Here is an 18,914-nt window from a genome sequence, read left to right on the forward strand (position 1 = left end):
CAGTCTCTCTGATACTTTTGATGCTCTGCCACAGCTCCACCCACATTCTTTTAAACATTTATATCTGGCATGTGATATGAATGCATAGTAAATTTCTTTATAAGCTCTTCACTGTTAATTAATAGATGTGAGGTGTTACTTTCTATCTGTTGGAAGGTTTGGAGGGGAAGGTTCAACAGGACCTCAGTAACAAAACATAATGAAATCCTTAAAAAAAACACAATTAAGGGGGTCGTTTAGCTCAGTTGGTAGAGCAGGCGCCCCATGTGCAGAGGCTACAGTCCTCGCCGCAGCCGGCCCCGTATCGAATCCTGACTCAGGCGGCCCTTTGCTGCATGTCGTTCCTCCTCTCTTTGCCTCCTCATTTCCTGCCTCTCTCTACTACTACACTATCGATTAAGGGCAAAAGCCCCAAAAATATACTTTAAAAAACTAACAAAAACAAAACACGATTAATACATGAAATAGAAAGGAAAAAACCCCACATGACTAAATATAGCCTAGCATCTGTCTATTTCCAATTAGCTAATTAATTAAAATGTCAGACAACTGAAAAATGCTGCATTAGCAGAGTGGGGGTGAGCTTTATTTGCTGATGAAGGCCATGACTTATTTAATGTACTCTCTCGCTCTTTTTCACATACAGCTTCCTGACACTTCAACGTTTTTAATCGGCCTAACTCCCTCCATCATCCGTCCTTCTCTTCCCCTCTCTCTCTCTCTCCTGACTCAGTGTGTTTTGGAGCGAGTAATAACTGTTAAACTGCACAGGAGGCACCGTCTGTCACCATGGAAAGAGAAACAGAGAGATGGGAGAGAAAAAGACAGATTTGCATGAAGAGCAAAGAAGGGAGTGAGACTGAAAGCCGGGCAGGGAGTTCGTCCTGCTAGCTGTGAAAACGAGAGAGAGAGAAATAAAGCAGGCTTTGCTTCTTGTTTGCCTATACGCTACTTCCACATTTCAGCTGTCAGACAACAGTTGCTCTGTTCATCTGTTGCACCGAACAGGTTTCGTGTCTCAGATATCGGGCCGCGGAGCATAATTGCTCCAACTAAATTAATCCACGCCTGTTTTCTGCACATTCATAATCATGCACAGCAGAGCAGTGTCTCTCTGGGCCTCTGTTAGCGGGCCACCTCATTCCAATATGTCGCAATCTGTTTTTGTCAATCCTTTCTGTCAACCTCCCCCCGACTCTCGACCCCCACCCCCACATGCTCCGTCACTCTGACTCCGTCTCTTTATCCTTTGATGCAACGCGATGTCACCACACAGTAACTCTGCGTTCAGGCTGCCAACGGCCACACTCGACTCTCCAGAAGCTGATTAGAGCTGCGTAAGACCACGAGCTGCAGGTCGGCCGATGTTTGATGCTGGGATTGACTGCTGCTGGGGGATAATGCTCAAATCTGACTTGGTATGATGTTTCTGTGCTGATAAACATACAAACTCGTGATCGTGCTTGTATCGTAAAGATGAGAGCTAGCGATCGTTGAAGAAGTAGATGCCCCTTTCTAAATAAAGTGGCACAATTCATCAAATTCCTAGATCTGAAAAACCCCTGACCCTTTCAAACGCCTAAAACCTTACCCGAGTTCCAACTTGCTTTAAACCCATCCTGTTGTTTTTTCTATTACAAATTTTCATCTGTTATTCTTTGGGGCATAAAAGAACACACTACGTTGGAGTTATTAACCCAAAAGAAAAATAATTTAACCCATTAATGACAAATTAATCTGTTGCCAGAGCTTTTACATCAATAGATGTGAGATCAGTCCCCTAACCCTAACCTTTGCCTGGTGATGTTAGGAAAACACATAAAAAGAATTACTCAATCTGCTTCTTTAACCAGATCAATGCCAAAATATAATGGGTTTAGTCGATCAAGTTTGGTGTAAATTGGTTCAGTACTTTTTTTGTAATCCTACCAACACACAAACATGACATTGGCAGAGGAAATGAAAGAATCTCTACGTGGGTAACCCTTGGTATTGCTTCCAGGGAAAAGCCACAGCCTTAACTGGCCTCTCTGGTCTAGTTGGCCTTTGTTATTTTTGGGTGATATGGCAACAATCAAAGACACCATGATGAATTTGCAAAAGATACGTTAAGGGTTAGGCTACTTGTTGGTTTTGAATGATTTATGGTCACATACTCTCTGTCCACCTCTTAATTAATTTGCTTACACAATAAACAAAGTCAAAGATGAATTTGACTGATGAAATGTTATTATTATTCACCAGATGTTCTATAGATGTCGTCATTGAAAATTATCTTAACAAGGATAACTGTGTGGCGAAAATCTGATACGTCCTAATCACAATAAATATCAACAATGGACTGTTTAAAATATACATTTGTACAAAAAGTACCAACCCTTAAAAAACCTTTTCTTATATCTCCAGTGATGTGCTTTCTTTCAGCACATTTCATCATCTTGCTGCTTTTGAAATGATCAGACTGGAGAATCGAGGCCGAGACCTTTCGGAGTGGACTCAGTAAAAGCACCATGGCGTTAACTGAGGCTGCTGTTTGGTCCGAGGTCAGGTCAGGTCGCTTCTGCTGTTTTACATTTAGATTGCTTGATGCTATGTTGTTACCGGAGCTGATAGGCAAACAAAACAAATCAAAACCGAAATATCAGCGTTCAAAGTGTTGCTACAAGAAACCTCAGCAGGAGCAGCAGGCTGCTCCAAGCTGAAACAGACAAGAAAAGTAAGTTTAACTTTTGGCTACAGACTCTGTTGCCCACGGAACTTGTAATTTTGCCATCAGAAGACGTTATCTATTGAAATATTCTTGCATTATGAAGAACAACTATCGTGAAATTGTGAGGAATGCTAATCAGGGACAGGAATGAAAAGGGTTCAACTTCAAATTGAACCTGTAATTTTCTTTAATCAGCCACAAGACTGCTGTTGGCAGAGCTGATACAACAAGCTTCTGTCAAACAAGGCTTTCTCACAGTCTATCCACCCTGCAACTATTTATTTTAATCTCTCTCTCCCTTTCTCTCTCAGCTCTGCACTCCTTCCCGTCCCCCTCCATCCATCTTTTGTCCAGCTGCTGACTTTTCAATCGTGTCTTTCTCGATTTTCTGCCAGTCACCGCTCCTCTTTCTCTGTCTCACTGCAGGTCTTTGTCTCATTTTTGCCATCCTCTCTCTGCTACCCCCTCCCCTCCATCTTTCTTTTCCTCCACCTAACAACAAGTGAAAAGGAGAAATGGGCAAACAGTTCAGCTGGCAGACTATGCTGCCACCGGCCCAGAACAAAGAGACGTGGCCCAGACACTCAGATACACACAGGCAGACAAATAAACAGTGCTAAAGTAGGGCACTGAGCATTAAGGTCACCTATATTGAGAATGTAGGCTGAAGGCTGAAACGCCGAAAGGTTAAACCTGTGGTATTTGGGGGACATGCGCGGCTGCTTCGACATCCAAAAGGCGTTGTCGAGGTGTTTAAAGCTGCGAAACATGAGAGGGTGGCAGAAAACCAGGGGAGGTGGGAGCACTACATCACTCCTTCTTTTTTAAATCTTACACTTGTGTCAATCATCAAGACACAGGTCACATTCTGGGTTTAAGGCCTCATCCAGTATTTTCTAACAGAGACAATCCATATTCAGCGAGCGATTTAGCTCCGTATCAGAAACAATCTGCGCCCAGACTTACACCAGCGTTGCGAAAAATGCTAAAGTTAACAAAGACGACACATTCAGTAAGACTTTAATTTCATTATTTGCATTGTTTTCAAGCAGTCGACATGGATAAGACCCAGGGTTTCCCGCAGCGCTTTCCTGTTAAGGCGGCCGCCTTAACAACAAAGAGCTGCCGCCTAAACTAACGTCTTTAAAAAATAAAAATGTAGCGATATTCGTCGGACGTTCGCCTTCATTCATCTCCGCATGCTCTCACACACATACACACCACAGAGAAGCGCGCATGCATAACAGCAGCGCGTGGTGAAAGCGAAAACTTAGTACGCCCCCCCCACTTTTCTGCAAAGTTCATGAAAACAAACCTCCCAAAAACCTCATTGATCAAAGCCACACGCTCTATATCTCATTATAGTTATTCTCAAATAGTGACATTTTAAATGCTTTTTATTGATCATTTCTAATCAGATTTCATGCTTTAGTGTCCTACGCTGCAACAAGCTATCTCCATGCAGAGATCAATGAGGAGTCATCTCCATCTTATCTTATAAGATAGTAGAGCTGATCAATACCTCAGGGTGATGCCATCTGTGGCTTTAAGGGAAGAGGAGACCAGTTTTAGCTCAAACCACATCAACAACAGCTCCTGTACATTTCCAAGCACAGCCATGTGGTGTTTTTCTCTTTTGGAGGGGGGGGGGGGTGCTTGTTGCTAGGTCTGCTGGAGAAAACACAGAGGTCCCAGAGCAGAAAGTGAGAGAGAAAAATGAGCGACAAGCGTGTTGAGAGAGAACGAGAACAACAGCAGCCGCCATGGAGACCCAGAGAGGAGCCAAAGCTCCCCTTGCCTCCTCAAACTCGCTGCGCTCGCCCCCCGCCCCGTCACACACACTTTAAATCTCCCGTGCTGCTTCCCACGGTGTTGGATGGGCACATGTTGATCACCTTGGCTCTCCAAATGACACACACACACACACACACACACACGGACAAATAAAAGAGCAGCTTAGAAAAGCCTGTTTTCTCTCTCCGTCTCTCAGTACATCACTTTGGGCATCACTCAACAGCTCAGCTCAGCTCTTTCCTTTCATTTTCAGAAAGGCTATTATTCCCTCCATCATGAGCTCACCTCCACTCAGACACCCAGTCTCTCTCTCTCTCCCCGTCTGTCTGTTTGTCTGTCTAGAAAGGTGAGAACCCTCTGTGACAAAGGTTATTGACTTGAAGAGCAGATAATCCACTGTATTTTCCTCTGATCAGATCACTCCTAGTCCACTTAAACGTTTCATAATTATAATCACTACCACTACGTAACAAGTGCCATGTGGGGTTGTTAAAAAAGGAAAAAGCACATGTTATATCAGCTTTGAAAACAGTTTTTGGACAGACCCAAAAAACTGGTTTATTCTAGGGCTGAACAATACACCTGTATGACATCCGAATCACAGTTTTATTGATTAGGTATCTCTAAATATGTGGTGCTACAGACGCTGTTCACATGTTCTGGTCTGGTAAAAGCCTCAACAACAAAAACAAAAAGGAAAAAAACACCATCATCATCTCCCTTTATATATTTTCTTCAGTAAGAATGAAACATAAAAATGATGTGGCAATCACAATACGCACTTTGAAGTGCAGAGGTGTCAAGAAGAAAATAAAGTGAGGATTGAAAAAATATCAGTTTGATTTAGAGCAAGAACAAAAAAACAATATCCAAGATCAAGGTTTGAAAAGTTTCTGTTTTAAATCATCAATAACTAAATATCTTGAAGACTAGACTGTTGGTTGCCGCTGTTGCAGACAAAACAATACTGTAGGAAAACATCAGCTTTTTTATTCTTTTCACTGTTTATAAGACTTCTACAGACTTAAAACTGTCAGATCCAGTGACATTTGTAGTTCTCTTTTATGAAACTCAACTATCTCTTACTTTATACTTAATCCAGTGGCAACCGTGTGCAGCACAAACATGAACTTCCAACAAGTCCAACGCACAGAGGGGAATAACAAATGGTGTGGATGATAAAGAACAGCATGTGTTTGCTTTCTGCTCTGGTCTCTGTTTATCTGTGAAATTCACATTCTCTCCCCTTTAGCGACATTGGCACATTAAACGTCCGTTTGTTCGCTCGGCAGCAGTGAGGATGTTTGTGAGCGGAGCCTGACGTGAACATTAGGGGTGTAAGAAAATATCGATACGGCACAATATCGCGATATTTTGAACGGCGATACTGTATCGATACAAGGACGCCAAGTATCGATATTTTATTATATAAATTGAGATGAAAAAAAAAGGTGAATTTATTTTTTTTGGTACTAAAGTAGTAGTTGCTTGTTCAGCCCAGTAGATGGCGTTGTTGGAGGCATCAGAGGAAGAGATCAGGAAAGCCCCATCATTGTTTAAATCAAACATAATGCACATGTTTTATAAAGTGTAGAGTGTGCCGCAGTGCGACCGACACCGACTGATACTCGTCCGTAGCAAAGCAAACCCCAGTGCAGTGTGCTGGATGAGCTCGGCTTCCTACGCCGTGGAGGACCAGGAGAGACCGGGGCTGCACCTGGTGCAACCCCACTGAGGCGTCACCTCAGGCGGCTTGTCACATCACCTAAACGGGGCAAGCCAGGCTGCGTCTGTGCCGAGCTACATGCTAATCCACACACGCTAACAGCGCCTGCACTCATGCCACCAAGCGTCCGCTCCCTCGTCAACAACACGGATTACTGCAGACTGTTCACAGCTTCTCAGCGTAGCGGAGGAGCCGCTGTGTTCACGTTGTCACGGAAACCAGGTAGAACCGGAGCACCGCGAGCGCTGCAGCCCAGCTGGAGGAGCTAATGCTACAGAGCTGACCATAGACTGTAGAGCCGACAGGCTCCGCTAGCCGCTAAGCTAACGGGAGCTGGTGTTGTTGTGGTGCGAGATGCCGTGGTAGGTTCCGCTCACTGCTCAGCACACGGGGAAATCCACAGCTGTTTGTTGTGTTTGTGTGACGGACGAGTGTCTCTCACTGCCAGTGTCTGTGTGTGACTGCAGTCTGTGTGACTGCAGCCTTTATTGCCAGACAGGACGTGGAAGCGCAGGAGTGTAAATATACAGCAGGTTATGTCAGTCTCAGATAATAAGGTTATTTCATTTTCAATTTAACATTTTTATTTAAATGTAAAACTACATATTTAATTTTATTTTTACTTGTAGGAGTGCAGCAATCTACATGTTTGTATTTAATTAATTTGAACTAGTATGAAATACAAACAATTTGTCAGATGCATATATTTGCCCATTTTGCATCAATACAAAAGATTGAAGTGAGGTAAACAGACTGAGAAGTTTGTCTTATTAGAAAACACAGATGTTAACAAAGTTTTCATTTGGTGATGAATTACTACTATCATTTAATGTAAATATAGGCCTACAACTCGGATTTTAAGATGCATAATACATTCTTAGTTTTTCTGCGAACTATGAAATATCGCAATATATCGCACAATTTGGATATCGCAATATATCGCAATATATCGTATCGTGACCCACGTATCGTGATACGTATCGTATCGTGAGGTCCTTGCCAATACACACCCCTAGTGAACATGCGAAATGACCTTTCATCTGAATGTGTGAACGTGGATCACTTTGTTCGGGTCTGAACTGTGAGCTCCATTAAAAACACAGAAACAAAGCGACGCTCAGCCGGCTAAATCAATTGTTTCAATTCAGGTTATAGGCCAACAGACGAGCACATGATCACAGACACACATAGTCCTATGCTGCTGCACACACACACTAATTGACCTTCAAGCTAGGGTACATTGATATGTTGGAGCTGATAGAGATAAATGTTCTGGTTGCTGCTAAATCAAACAGAGAACAGCTCTGTTTTTTTCCTTACATCACACATAAAATACTGTATGACATGATAGTTATGTATAATTTCTAGTGCATATTTAGAGCGAAAGTTACATTTAGAGAACCATATCTGTGCCTCTGTATAATCTTATTAAGGCATGGTTTACACTCTTATCAGCTGCTCCTCCTACTTGTGGCCACAGTGGAGCAGCTGGGTGTAGATTAAGTGCCTTGCTCAAGGGCTCATTCAATTGTGTTTGCTTGACTTGTGTGTAAATATGGCATTGTGTCATTTTTGTGAACTTGTTTAGTTTATAAAATGGCAGAAAATGTGAATGAAGCGCTAAATGCTGGATTAGGTTGAGGTCAAGTTCATCTAAAAACTGCTCCGAGTGTCTGTAGCTGATAATAACTGATGGTCATGAGAGGAAATATATCACTGCGCTTTATAAAAACATTAGTAGAACAGTTACTTCGTTATTGCAGAAACATCACTAACAGCTGCTGTTATGAACATTTGATGAGGGGGATTATCATGTTGGTGGATGATTATGCAGATAAATTAAATATGTATGAATGAAATACGAATTGGGGTGTCCACACTCGGCCACTAAATGTCTCCTCCTCTATGGTACAATGTTTAACCGTCTCTGAGCTCAGAGCAGACACACTGCAGAATATTTTCATGGAAATTAGTCAACGTCTCTTCTCCTTTGAGAAAAATTCTCCCTTAAGAGTTCCACTTAAACACATTTAGACTTAAATGTTATCTTTTGAGAATTGAGTACTATTTAGGGCTGCAGCATTAATTGTATTTTCATTGTCATCACGATGTCAACGTGCACAATAAACACATCACAAAAGGTCGCCTGAAATGCGATAGAGTATGTTTTAGGGACGCACATTTTAATTTTTTCCCCTGATTGTTAAGCGAATGTTCACAATGTTTTTTTTTTCCTTTCTATGAAACACAAACACACGGCACTCAGATGGAGGTTAGATCTTCACATTTTTATACAAAGTGCAGCCAAACACTGGGCTGAAGAGAGAGGAACAGCAGAGCTCCTCTCACAGCTTGGCTGCAGGTGACAATTGGTACAATACACTTGAGGCGGCACCAAAGACATATATGAGCCCCAGTCCAAAAATTGTATTAGGTGTATGCACACCTGAAGACTTGCTTATTTATCGCAAGTGATATCATCATCGCGCTACTGAACAGTGTGATTGCATATCGCACATCTGCTGATATCGTGCAGGCCTAGTACTATTTGTTTTATTTTGAAATTATTTTCTTTTCTGATCCATTCAAACCGTGTGGCGTTCATTGGTCTGTCCAACTCAAGCCTAGGACATCTGCTGTTTTCTTGATGAACTGATTAATTAGTTGGTTTCTAAACAGTTAGAAACTAGGGTAAAACACCTGTAAGAATGTAATGCAACAGGTCAACATCATCAGAACTCTCCGCAGTCAAAATGTCATTTTTAGGCTAGAACCAGAGAATTATGATCCAAATTTGGGTATATTAATAATCATTAGTATCGTATTAGTATGACATTTGACATCTAACAGTTTTTTAATTATCTGCCTTCTCTACTCAGGTCACTGTCGTTCTATTGCCACATGTTTATCGTATCCTGTCCTGCAGTCATTCGTCAAGTGGACGTCCACAATGGCATCCTGGCGCCTGTTGCTAGGGGATCTGCCACACAACTGCCGACTATCTACTCCATATGAACACACTTCACATGGAGATTGTGCTCAGCAGCAGCAGCAGCAGCAGCAGCAGCAGGAGGAGCGTCCCATCTGCTAAACATGGTTTTTGCCATTTATTTTCTGACACCGCTCATCCTCTTCCTCTGCCTGTGGATCTATTGACAAACACTCCTGATTATGTAACCGTGTGCTGGGGAATGCTAACCACACACACACACACACACATTGCTAACAATCACTACTGACAACACCAGACTGGATGCACATTTGGACACATTTAGATCACTTCTGTTCAAAAATCACAGAGACACTGTGTCAGTTTTGCAACACACAAGATGAGCAGGAAAAAAAAAAAAAAAGGTACATCCACCCACTCCACTCTGCACATCCAACCTGAGAAATGTGAATGGAGTTTGGGCAGAGCGTTTGTCTATAAATAGGGTGTTGTGGAGGGCTGTTTGGACTCGTGGGAACAGACAGGGCATTGTGCAGCCTGGCCTATCTGTACCTGGCCTCTATCCATCAGGCAAAGGACTGAGCAGTCCCCCCAACAAACACACAATCACACACACACACACACACACACTTCAACACACTGGCCTAGATGCCAGCATACGAAGACTGCTGTTATCTCATACACCTACACAGCATAAAATCCATACGCACTGACCCAGATGCTCACTAACACCTACACAGGATACAAAAAATAAAAAAATCCATATCCTTACACAAACCTAGACTAATATGCACTAGACACATGCACTGGCCCAGACTCTGATGCTAGCAATTCAGATGAGAAACGCACAAAAAGCTGCGCGCACATGGTCAGAATTTGTTCAGACCAGACTGATCTCAAACACCCACGCAGTGAGCGTTGTTCCACAGTCTCAGTCAGCAGCTAATGTACTCCTCTTCACTATACAGACTGTAAAAATACATCTGAGCTCATGTTACAAAAAGCCTGTGATAGTGTGTTCTACTGTTTAACAGAAACATGAGGTTTAGTATCTAAATAAATTAACTATCTACAGTTAAATATGAAGTGGTGTTATATCCTCATAACTAATTTCTAGGTATCGATATAAGACAGAGAAAACAAAAAAAAAGAGAAATGGTAAAACATTTCCACAATGTTTGGTGTGCTACGGTTTCTGTCCAAAACGATTCAACCTTAGCGGTCCCCCGTGAGCACAAATCTCAGTGTTTGTTTTGCATTTTCAAAGCTCTCTCGTGTTGTGTTGGCCGGGCTTTTTAACACACTGAGCTGAATCTACTGTCAACAGAGAAGAATCGATGTGTCTGTTGGTTTCAGCAGGCACAAGTGCAACATTAGACAACGTTAGTTACAGTAGCTGCACTCAGATGGGCCATACACCGTGGAACTGGAGCGAGGGAATAAAGGGCAGGAGGGATTTTTCTTCACGGATACAACTCATCAAACCATGTTAATATGCCTAGATTACAAACTATAATGAATGCAAGCCTCAACTCACAACTGTTTTCAGCCAATTATCTCCTCCATTAATCCTTTTGTTGATGAAATACTGCAGCTAAAAAGTTCAATTACATCCAGTATTCTAAGATATATTATTTATGATCATATGTGCTGCTGTCAAGTGCTGTTGTCACCTTTTTTTGGCAGCAAACAAGCTGAAAGGAAACAACATCTGGCATACATGTAGCGTTTGTGTTCACCTCATTAACTTAACTCCAATATTCCCACTTGTTTGAGTTCCGTCTTTGGTCTCCACCATCACCTGAGGAAAGTATCTGGCTCTTAAGCTGCTCAATGCTCACCATTGTTCACGTGCTAATGGTTAGCCAGTTGTCTGTTGCTATAGACACAAGGTTATTGAGAGTAAAGAAGCAGGTCAAAAAATCAAAACAATGAACTAAAAGCCATTAAACAGCTGTGCATCTCCTCGGGGGTTTTTGCTTAGGAGCAATACTCATAATATACTGTACTGACAAGTGATAATTGTTACACAGTTAATACAAAAATATTATTATGTGCAGATTTAATAATTTTGCCTCTATCTCATGTCTGTGTCAATGTCCCAGTGGTAAACAAATTAAAGTGGTCATCAGCCCTTGATTAGCTCTGCTATGAATAAGCAGTGCTTCTCCAACTGAGCGGTAAACAAAGCTCAACCTACAAAGAGGCCACTACAGCCACAGACATGAACATCAGCTCCATAGCACCATCAGCCCTGAAGCATAATCAAACACTAACACAACCCACTTACTACAGCAATACTTCACATTTAATCAGCGGCTTGGCACCACAGCAACACAATGATGCAGTGCCTGTAATGTGACACTCACAGGGCTACACACCCAGCAGCTGGCATGTCTTCACCACCTCCATAAGGACTAAGACTGTTTACGAGCAGTCGAGATGATGGCAGAATTTACTTCAGCAGATATTCTGGGACCTGAATCCACCTCCGAAGCAATACATGGGGTCCAATTATAGCTGTTTACTGGCCTAGTTTGCTGCAGTCATCTACCTTTCAACACTATTAACAGTGTCTCCTATTTCATTGCAGCTATCAACCCTTAGTGTCCTGCAAAATAAATGCAACACAAAAAACACAACTCACTGAATATATGACAGTTTAGAATTGTAGCTCGTCAAACGTCACAAGTCCAAGATGAACATTCAGTCATTTTTAATAATAAACGTCCTTATTGTGAAAATGTTTATGGATTTATGAATAACGATAAATAATGATGTGCATAGTTTTAAATCCGTAATCATTAGGTAAGGAGTGTCAGTTTTGGAATGAAACATCCAGATGTGAATCTACAGAACTCAAGGTAGGAAATAAACTGTAATTTGACTGTAAATGCCTCGCCACTGTACAACCATGACCACTTTAACAGGTCAAACACATCGTCTTTCCACTGCAGTCCACGCTGATGGATTAGCAAACACGGCGGGAGTAAATGTTAATATTGGTAGAGTCAACAGGCAAGGTGACAGTCTGAATGTGCTCATGTCAGTCTCCCTCTAATACCAACAGCCAAGCAAGTATGTTTGTGCTTTGATATTTGGAGCAAATATGTAATCGCAGTTTTGCATGTTATATTTTAATGCTCAGCAACATGTCTGCTATAATTTACATCACCTAACAGTTGGCATATTCTCTCTTTACATTGGTTTCACCCTCACACCTTCCTAAGTTTGTAAATGTGTGTCGTGCCAATGTAAAGCATATTTTCCCCCTGTGATGAAATTGCTTAGAAAATATTAAACTTTATTTATTGGGCACCTGTCGCATATGAAATACAGCTGGAGATGCTTTATAAAACACCAAAGATGAAAGCTGAAAATGTATGTAATTTCACCCCGGTTAAATGGAAGTTACACTACAGTTTGCTAGCTTATACGCTCTGAGCTAATGTCATACCAGACCAACTAAGGGTGTTGCAGTTTAACATTTGTCCTCACCAAGAGAGTTGATCAAATTTAGCAAACAAAATCAAAACTGTTCTAAGTGGCGCCTTGTGTCAGAGAAAAAAAAAGGTGTTAGGAACCCTGTGTTCGTTTGAGTTGACTCTGCATGGAGTGCAGAAGGTCAACCTGTCACTGACAATCCAATGAACACAGGACACACTCAGTGATGGTACAACTAGTCTATAATGAGGTCAGGTTGGTCAATAGCCACCATAGCAACAAGTTCAGTGGTGCAGACAATGTGAAACATGGCTGCTTGGCTTGACAATCATGCTAACAATTTACTGTTTTTACAGCAAAAGGAGCGAGATTGCAGGACAGAATTACAAAAATGTAGCTTTCAGGTCGTTTATGGGTGTTTTGTCAGAGGGTTCAGAAGTGTCTGCAAGCCCCATCAGAGAGGACTGAACCAAACTGTTCCCATCCGCCATGGTTTAGTGATGTCAACAAGTTGATCTCTTTGGATTATTAGTCTGGCCAGGACACAAACAATCGGGGAGGCTGCATCAGACCAGAGTGCGACTGTTCCAGTAGAAGAGTTTATTTTTGGCCCTGACAGACGCGTATGACACGACTCCAGATAAACCCCACAAATCAACGCTGTGGCACGTCAACGGCCCGGCTCATTCAACATTAACACTGTCTTCACTACAGGCTTGGTTAAGTTAGAAGGTACACATAGTGAGCCTCCTGTTGACACTGACATGTTGGATGTTTTATTAAAACTTAAAATGCAATTTTCTTGAGTTGATGGAAAGAAATGTGGTAGGAAAGGGAAGTAATTTTGCAATTTTACTTCCAAATGTGTGACAGTCTAATTGTACAAACCTACCTCACCGATCGACATTTTACTGCATTTAAAAATATTCTATTGTTGTCTCACTGACTTATCTTGACTAATCTATTTCATATTTCATATTTGTTAAACAGTTTGATTCCTTTGATCAACAAGACTTGAAGACAAGAATTACAAATCTGTCTTTTTACAGTTTCAATAGTGATGTGTCCTCAGTGTGAGATTGGTATCAAATTTGGGGGAAGATTGGAGGATTTACGTTTGAGTTACAGCAACTTCCTGTTTCATGGCAAAATATCAAAATTTGCTGTGCAGGTCCTCCAATGAAATTCCAAACACTTCATAATTTCACACGTGAATATCTTTAGATGAGATTGACCAAACTGCAAAGAAAATTTTGAAATGGCTGACTTCCTGTTCAGTTTAGACCATGGCTTTTTTTGTAGATCTTGCCATGTATCATGTGCCCTCCAGTTTTCATACACGTCGGTGAAACCCTGGGGATAGGACAGGCCTTCTATTGCTTGGGGGCACTGTGAGCATGTTGAGCGTATTTAGATCTTCAAAGAAGCAAAGAGATACATTAACAGTTTTCTTATTGTCTTCACACCAGGTCGCAGCTCAGGCACCACTTTAAAGGAGTTTTATATTATATATTATAATTTTGTATTTCTGGACACAACATCACTAAGTCAACATGAAGAATATGCTTTAGTGGTGAATCAGTCTTACATTGGCTTAGATTGGCTCTATAGCTCAACATCTACATAACCTAATCAAATTAAAATCTGCAGCGGAAGAATTTGTTCTTGTGACCACTATAAATACCTCATAATTTATAATTTCTCACGGTGGAGCAGATTAGAGGAACAGACAGCCTTTCAAGTCCACAGATGTATCTCCTCACTAACAGTCAGACAACAGAAGGTGTAGCTATGTTTGGCCTGTTCTAGAGATGTAGATGGGAATGAGCAGATTAAGGACGCTTTTACAGTAATACGTCTTATTCCCTCAGAGATGTGTTCCTGAAATCTCTACAACAGAAAGAGATCACTCGCGGCCAGAATGGTGACAATTATGAATATACCAGAGTTTCCCTTTGAGGCCCTCTTCAATAAGAGAGAGCGTGTACTTGGACACAGTGCTGTAGCCCTGCACACTGTCGAGCTTTTATCTGCTGAGGTTTTGAGATATCCGTCTGCTTGCTCCAATACAATGGAGGCCACTGCAGTTTTGTTTGTGCAAAAAATGACATTGTGAGATTAGAGAATAGTCCTCCCAAGAAACTGTCCCACAGGAAACAGTCCACAGCGAGCAAACGTGACACTTTGAGGTAAGATACTGTGCTTGTGAAATTTCCAAATATGACTTTTCATTGCTTTGAGCAGCAGCTACACTGTATTGGGGGTGGGAGGTAAATGTGTAAATCTCAGGGGCAGATATCTGAAAACCTCAGCTGATAAAACCAAAACGATGTGCACACAAGAAGACTGGATGAAGTGACCCTTTAAAAGCCACAAGCACAAATACTTCTTTGTGTTGTCAGTTATTGCTATAATGCTTAAAATATATCTAAAATAAACATCCAAAAATAAATATAGATGCAGGACTTACAATACTCCCACAATTCAAGAAGGACAAACAATACACTGTGTGTGTGTGCGTGCGGGTGCCTACATTTCTACAGTCTACCATCTGTAATTTAGCCCGTGTGCGCGCATGTATTCGTAGCTACTTCTCAATGCACGATTGAGTCTGCTCGTGCGTGTTTGTGCGCGCAAGTTATCAGCGGGGGGTCCACTTCAATCAAAGAGCAGAGAGGCCACGAGTCTCCAAATGCGGTATGACTCACTGAATCTGCGCGCGAGCTTGCTGGATCGAGTGCGTGAGTGTGTGCTTGCATGCATGCGTGCAGCTTGCAGCAGTAGTGAAAACCTCTCTGTGGAGCTGTGTGTGTGTAGAGTGGGGAGGTGTGTGTGTGTGTCCTTGGTCTGGCACGACACACTGAAGCAAAACATTCCCCTTGCGCGCCAGGCTACAAGCTATTCCGTTTTGGAAGTAAGTGTTATAGGGAAGTGTCTTTTCATGGTACTGCTGCTGTTTTATTCGAGTCAGCACAGGGTCAGTGAATACACACACACACACACACACACACTGGGGGGACACACCTCCATTTGACATTGACAAACACTGTCTACCCTCCTCTGGCGCGCCGAGAGCCAAACTACCCCCCAACACCACCTCTACCTCCCCCCACCCAACAGCCTAAATCTAACTCTGTCTTCCATTCAGGAAGAGACTAAACAAAAACATGTAAAATCCTAAAATAAAATGAAAAATAAAACCATGAATAAGCCTCCTGAACAGTTTTAAACAGCACAAAGGAAGAGCAAAGATGCGCCTCTCCTCTCTGAGACGAGACACGGATGGGGGGGGGGGAGGAGGGAGGAAGAGGGAGGTCAGGTTCGTACAGCCTGGTTCAGGTCCATGCAGCACGGGTTGGGGGTGGGGGGTTTGGGGGGGGGGCGGATGTCAATACTGGCCTACATTCTGTCTGCGGGAGATCTGAGCCGTGCCATTGAGCTGTCATGCCTGGGTCGCAAGGGAGGAGGAGGAGTGGGGGAGGAAGAGGGGGGAGGGAGCGGAACAAAGACCCGTTGGCGATGCCACATGTGCGCGTCAATAACAACGCACTCCCCCTCAAATCACACACACACACACACACACACACAGTCTCTCGCTCTCTAAACAGGCACACGTGCACGCCAAAAATAAAAAAATAAAAACTATTTTGCAAGCAGATCTAAATACAAATACCTCGATCACTATTGTCATTAGGCCTAGGTGTATTATGGATTTTTTTTAAATCATCTATTCCTTGTGGACAGTAGTGGAGCGTCACTGATTACTTTGACACTGGTTTTCTATTATGCATTATTTAAGAGGAGGGGTCCACCTTACATCCCTGCACATGCACAACTCCACCGAGAAAAACACGTTCACGACTGTTGTTGAATGAGCAATGACAAATACACACACACCGCTTCAGACTTTCTCCAGCGCACACACAGCGTTATAACAGTCACAGTAACACACGACCGGGTCAATTGTGCCTGTTCTGAGATGATAACAGCGATGTAAACTCACCTTTTTCAGTCTGAAGAATCAGACACACAAAAAAAATCTTCACACAAAAAAACAGGGACCTCTACAAATACACAAGTCTGGGTCTCCACTTGCGCAACGTCTCCTCAGTCTGTCCCTCCAGTCTTCCCGCTAATCTCCTGTTATTTCACTTTTTTCCTCCACCGCCTTTATTTTCCGCTGCTCCTTCTTCCCTTCTTCTTCTTGTCTCTCCCTCTCTCTCTCTCTCGCTGTCGCTCTCTCTTTCCTGAGTTGTTTTTTCTCCTTTCTCCAGCAGGAGGAAAATTCTGCACAGTGAGGAAGAACACGGAGCGGTCAATCAAAAAAGGCGAGATGGAGCGATGGAGTTTGTAGGGGTAATTAAAAAACAAAATAAAAGTTATCGACCAACGAACGGTCAAAATAATAGTAACAGAAATATTTTAATCCAGACAGGTGACAGGTTGTCTGGGACTCACCTTGTCACACAGCCAATGTTTGAACCAGACTAAATCCTGACGCCAAATCGGGAGAAAGTAGCGCGTTTCTCGCTCTTGTTCCAGCTCCCGCCCCCGCCCCCATAACCAGCTCACGGTGGTACAGTCCACACGGGTTGAGCTTGCAGAGCTGAGCCCAACGCGCGAGCTTTTCCCGCCTGGGCTCGAGCCAGCAGGTAAATAAACATACCTGGAGTTGAGGAAGAAGGCTGGTGGAGGCTGGTGGAGCTGGACACCGCGACCTCCGCACGAGTTTGACTTCACGTCCACTAACTTCATCACACAGTGCACGTGAAACAGCTCTTCTTGTTGGATGAGTTAGGTCTACATGAAGGAAACAGGTAAACATTAAATAAGACATTGAAATTGCCTACTTTGAATAAAAAGACAATGTGAATTATGAATCCACTTTTTTTTTTGGTATACATCTTTGGGGCATTTTTTTTTTGCCTTTATTTACAGCTGAGAGAGACAGAGAGAGGGGGAATGACATGCAGTAAATGTGGGATCCGAACTGGGGCCAACTGCAGCAAGGACTGTAGCCTCTGCATACAGTATGGGGCGCCTGCTCTACCCACGGTCCCACACAACGCCCCATGAATCCACATTTTTAACATAAACATAGTACAGTATGCGAAAGAATAAATTAGCATATATTTAGTAGGGCTGTGACCTGTGAAGATGCCATGGGATGTAGAAAGAAAACCTCCACTCAATGTGCAACAGCAATGTTCACTGTCTCCTACCCCCTTTAAGTTCAGCATTAATAGCCGACCACCGACGCCTATGGCAGCCCTCATCTTAGACCAGTGAACATAATGGTATTTTGATGTGTTTAATACACATTGAGAAATCTGTAGTTAAGCTTGTTGATATATTTTGCTTGCTCCTCTATTTTAAAGTTAAAAGAAGCTTGAGCATGATTTAGACTTTCCTTAAGTATTAACGTTTACTTTTACAGACTTGGAGGAATGTTAATGTTACGTTAAACTTAATGTATAAGGTTAAGAATTAATAGACAGAGCTTGGATGACACGCTTTCTTCCACATCAACCATGAAAGCACAAGGAACTTGCATAAGTTTGTTTCCTGTGCTGGAATACATAATGAGCTCTTTCATACAAGAGCAAAAGGGGAAACACAAACACAACACATATAATCCAAGCCGAAACTGTAAAGCAATGTCCCACCAAACCCAGCTGAGAACCAGAAGATCACTCATCAGCTCTGTGGTTATGTAAGTCAGGTCATAGTTTCCCCAAGTGACACGCATATAGCCTACGCATACTGTACATCTGTACTGCAAATTGAATGACCACACATTTTCCTGTATGTGCTTCCCAGCTTCATGTAGAATGGGAAAAGACAAAAATATGATTGAAATATTGCTTTAGGGATTTATAAAGAATCTGTGGTTCCAAACTGTGATTACTGCAGCCTTATTTTTAGACTGCAAATGCTCTTTTTTGTTGTTGTTAAGGATTTCTTGCTTTTAGCTTTTGTGGCTGCATTAATTTTTTTTCTAATCCTACCAGAAAATATCATGCTGTTTCCACATTTGCAATATGAGGATTTTGTTGTCAAGTTGTCTAAATGCTACAAATCACAACGGCTTTCCAAATTTTCAGAGCCAGCAAACTATTTCCTGTGGAAAAGGCTCCATTTTTTCCTTTCTTTCTTTTTTTGTGTGTGTGTAGTGGCTGGATTTGGAATATAAACGCACTCAATATGTTATCTTCATCATAGCTGGCGGTTTAACATCTCTCTGCGGCTCTAAATTAACCACCTTACATAATGATCCTCCAGACCGTGCT

General features: G+C 42.3%; 1 protein-coding gene across 1 annotated transcript in view; it reads right to left on the reverse strand.

Annotated features, from left to right (window-relative positions):
- ndrg2 (NDRG family member 2) overlaps window positions 1-17,149 on the reverse strand; it is a 33,046-nt gene extending 15,897 nt beyond the window's left edge. The window contains exon 1 of the mRNA XM_083993506.1: window positions 16,628-17,149. The gene's annotated coding sequence lies outside the window, so the exon portion shown is untranslated. The remainder of the gene's footprint in view (window positions 1-16,627) is intronic.
- Between the last annotated feature and the right edge of the window lie 1,765 nt (window positions 17,150-18,914).

Source organism: Trachurus trachurus (genome assembly GCF_905171665.1).
Source record: "Trachurus trachurus genome assembly, chromosome: 18".
NCBI lineage: Eukaryota > Metazoa > Chordata > Actinopteri > Carangiformes > Carangidae > Trachurus > Trachurus trachurus.